The sequence below is a fragment of the Triticum dicoccoides genome, chromosome 1B (assembly GCF_002162155.2).
Source record: "Triticum dicoccoides isolate Atlit2015 ecotype Zavitan chromosome 1B, WEW_v2.0, whole genome shotgun sequence".
Classification (NCBI taxonomy): domain Eukaryota; kingdom Viridiplantae; phylum Streptophyta; class Magnoliopsida; order Poales; family Poaceae; genus Triticum; species Triticum dicoccoides.
In genome coordinates, this window is record NC_041381.1 from 262,360,281 (window position 1) to 262,364,366 (window position 4,086).

Genomic DNA, 4,086 nt, shown 5'->3' on the forward strand with positions numbered 1-4,086 from the left:
TGCAATCTACACAAAATCAATGATGTAAACTGACGTAAAATTATGATCGCTACAAGAAAATCACTCTAGTAATACCTTAAATGGAATAATGCAACGGAATAATGTAACGACCCTAAACCGTTGAAATGCAAAGTGTTAAAACCGCCTCAAACACTTACTTCCTTACATGGATATTATTTGTATGGATTGCAAAAGAAATACATATTGTTTTAGAAAATGGTTTATTGGCAATTACTACTAAACTTCAATCATCTTTACTCCACCATAAATCTTACATGCAACTAATCATGTAGGACACACAAAAATTTTACTCCAGGATAAAATTTGTGCGCAGACACAAAAAAATCACATGTGAGTGCAAATCTTGGGAGGAGTCTAGCTGCGTGAAAGAAGTACCAGCCTGCAGACAAGAACAAAGGCAGTCTAAATACTCAGGTACCAGGAAATCAACCCAGAAAACCAACTCAATCAATTTATGTACTGGATCATATGCCAACACATTTTCATAGATCCCTATTAAATACTGGTGCCATCATCTCCACAAACCGGGAAAAAAATTCTAAGAGACCTGGTCTTTTTTACGCTGTCCAAGGAATGCCACGTCTCAACACGAATCACAAAGCACCCTGGGTCTTGGGTCTTCTTCCTCGGACAACGACTTCGTTCTTTTTCCCTGATGGAATCTTCCAGTTTATTGCTTGGTCAGTACTCAGTAGTTAGTAGCATCCTTCACGGGTAATACCCCGACACGCCATCTCACACAGCTCCATCCTCCCCTCAGATCTAGAAGTACTTCGATCCCCAAAGCTCTTAGCTCGTTATGTCATGGCCCTCATGGATCCTTTCCTCTCACGAAACTCCTCAGCTAAAAAATAAAAAATTAGTCTGTTTGTCTACGTACTTGTTTAAATCAATTTGACAGATCAACAATTAAATGGTCTTATCTTAAGCAGTTTAATTGATCGATCTGCACATGTGATTGTGATTAATTAGTAGCTGCGATAAGCTAATACAGACATACAGCAGGCCACGGAGTAAAGCAGCATGCGCAGGAAGGCCTTCCCTCGGCCGGCATGGGGGCTCAGCCTCTACATGCGTTAGTGGAGAACATGGCAGCCGTAATTTTGACAAGGATGAGAAGCAGCCGGCTACAGAATTATTTTCCAAACCCACAAACCCGTGTGAGTTGCAACCTCCATAAACAGAATGGCCTTGTTGTTCACTGAAGAGGGAGAGTAGCAGTAGCTATACCTGGTGCGGCACTGCGACTCTGTGGATTGTTCGAGTCCTCATCGGCGTTGACCACATCCGAAACCTAGACGGCCATGTGTTTATGAAGCCCGTGTACACCATCCTGCTCACACCGCTGGCGCGGCGAGCTCGGCGGTTGGGGAGAGGAGGACTCGGCCACGAGGTGGTAGAGGAACGGGAAGGCATCGCCGCTGGCGGCGGAGGTGTGGTCCACCTAGCCCTCCATCGATTTTCTCCCCTGGACCCTGCTTGCTTTGGACCTGGGACTGGGAGCTGAAGACCAGAGGACTGAGACAAAGAAATAAGCGGAGGCCGCGTCGTCGCAGATTGGCGGGGAGTGTCGCAACGTGGAGGTGGTCCACTGGAGACGGGCACGGCGGCATGGCCGGTCAAGAAGCGGAGATGCAGTAACAACGAGCGACGGCTGTGCAGATGTTGATTGCGCTGCAGATATTGATTTCGACCAGCCAAGTCTGCCTCCCCTGCTACCTCGATCAGCCGCGCTGCCTTCATACGTCGCCGCCGCCGCACGTCGTTCCAGGAGAGAGGATCAAGGAGAGAAATTATGCAGGCTTAGAAGAGAGAAGAAACTGGTACCTCGCTTCCACCGTCCGCCGATGCTCGACACTTGATTTCTCACGCCGCAACAGAAGAAGAGACGAGATGGCGGACAGAATAGGGTTTCTTCGGTGTACTCATTGTGCCCATCTGAGCGGTGCTCCTGGAGATGCTCCGTATCATGGCATCATCTCCTGCTCTCCCATCAAAGGAGAAATTTCCGCTGGCGTCCAAGGGCGCGGGGGACAGGATAGATTACCGCATGATTGACGTGAATTGAGATTGATTACCAAAGAAAGGGATTAATTACCATACAGAAATTGATTGTTTTGCCAAATATGGACCGAAAGAAAAACTGATCGAGGGGTGAGGGATAGCGAACGGAAAGGGATGGATGAAGAGTGTCGGACGTAAGACGGACGGAACTTTACGGTTCTTTTAAGTAGTAGAGATTTCCAAAAATTTTAAGAACTTTGGGAATTATTAGAATTCAAAAAAGGTAAAATGCTATGTGTACCCACTATTGTACCCAGCCACAGAGGCTGAGAGGCTTAAAGTGGGCCAGCGGGGAGCTTACTCAATAGTCAATAGTCAAAGTGTTGACTGGGGTCAAACGTGAACAGTGTTGAGGGCCCCACATGTCATTGAGTATAGTTAAGTTAAAAGGTTATTTAGATGGGGGCCCTGTCATTGGGCCATTAGGCTAACTAACACCTAACTGACCTAATTAGTACTAGGTAATTAGAACGGGGCCGACCTTAGTGGACAGAGCCCAGCCGGCCTCACCGTGGCTGTGCACACACGCACAAGCACACGGCGGCTATGGCCAGCCACGGCCAGTAGCTCGCACGGGAGCGGCCGGGGGCTCAGGGTGGCGAAGGGCAGTGGCGCACGCGGGAAAGGCGAGGCCGCGGCCGGCACAGGCGTGGTAGGGCGTGGGGCAAGCGGCAGTAGCGTAGCGCAGCAGCAGCAATGGCCGCATGGCGAGCAGCGGCGGCAGTACCCAGCAGCAACAGCAGCACGCAAGCAGCAGTGTAGGCATGGTAAGCAGATAGCCCAGCGGCAAGCAGAAGAGCAAAACAGCGGCAGCAGCTTGCAGCAGTAGCAGCTAAAATAGAGCAGCGGCAGTACGCACACATGTACGCGAACGTGGAAGCTCGGGCATGACGGTGTCGGTGGCCTACGGCGTACAAATCGAAGGAAAAAAAGGGGATCCGAGGGAGGAGCTCACCACGGGGTAGATGACGTGCTCGGAGAGGTCGGGGGACGGACAGGAGCGGTGGCAATCGACCGCGGACGGCGAGGATGTATGCAGTGGAAACGAGGTCGATGGCGAGCGTACAGGGCGGCCCCGCTCGAATTGACACTCTGGACAGACGTAGTCGACGGTGACGATCCTCCTGGACTAATCGATGCGGCGAACGGTGGTTGGTGGCCGCGGGATCGACGGCGGCACGTCGGCGGCCGCGCTCAGGCGAACAAGACAGAGAGGGAGAGGGCGAAGCGGCGCGAGGGGAGGGCAAGTGGGGGCTAGGGTTCGCCTGGGGGGTCGTGGGGTCGGCCTTTATGCTCCAGGGGAGCCGGCAGATGGCCGGCACGGGGCCAGGGAATGGCCATGGCGGCCAGATGCCTGCCACGAGCCCCTGCCTCCTGTAGCGAGGTGGGAGAAGCCCAGGTTGGGCTGGGCCAAGTGCACTAGAGCCTAGGACCACAGTGGGCGTTTATTCTTTTCCTTGTACTTTTCTGTTTCATTTTTTTAACTCTGATTTATACTATCTTTTGCTATCCACTGATTTTTGTCAAACATGAAACTTAGCACATCCAGAAATAAGAGAAGGATGGATGTACAAGCCTCCTCAGAGCTCAGTGATTCTGGGCCGTTGGATCGGTTCCCTTGATGCGTTTTCGTCCGTCCGATCGAGATCTGGAGAAGCCTGGGCCGTTGGATCTGGGATTGACACTGCTGGAATGAATAGTAGTGGCACCAAAATGTAAATACCGTGCCCCCACCGGGGCATTTTGGTCATTTCGCGTGGTGGGGGTATAAAGGGGGGGCGCTCCTGTCCAGAGACCTAGCCGCCTCCTCCTCTCTCCCTCCCTCCCGCAGCCGCCTCCCTCCCTCCCTCCCACTCAGCCGCCTCCCTCCTTCCTTGCTCGCGCCTCCGCCCCGCGCCCAGCTCCTCCTGCCTCGTCGTCGCCTCCTCTCCCCTCCCGCGCGCCTCCTCTCCCCTCCCCTCCTCTCCTGCACGCCTCCTTTCCTTCCACCCACATCGCCGC

General features: G+C 52.7%; 1 long non-coding RNA gene across 1 annotated transcript; it reads right to left on the minus strand.

Annotated features, from left to right (window-relative positions):
* Positions 1–417: 417 nt before the first annotated feature.
* Positions 418–3,483, minus strand: LOC119330808. Its single transcript, XR_005160268.1, has 2 exons — positions 3,041–3,483; positions 418–865 (listed from the first exon to the last, which is right to left on the minus strand). It is a non-coding gene; the product is annotated as an uncharacterized LOC119330808 (long non-coding RNA).
* Positions 3,484–4,086: the final 603 nt, after the last annotated feature.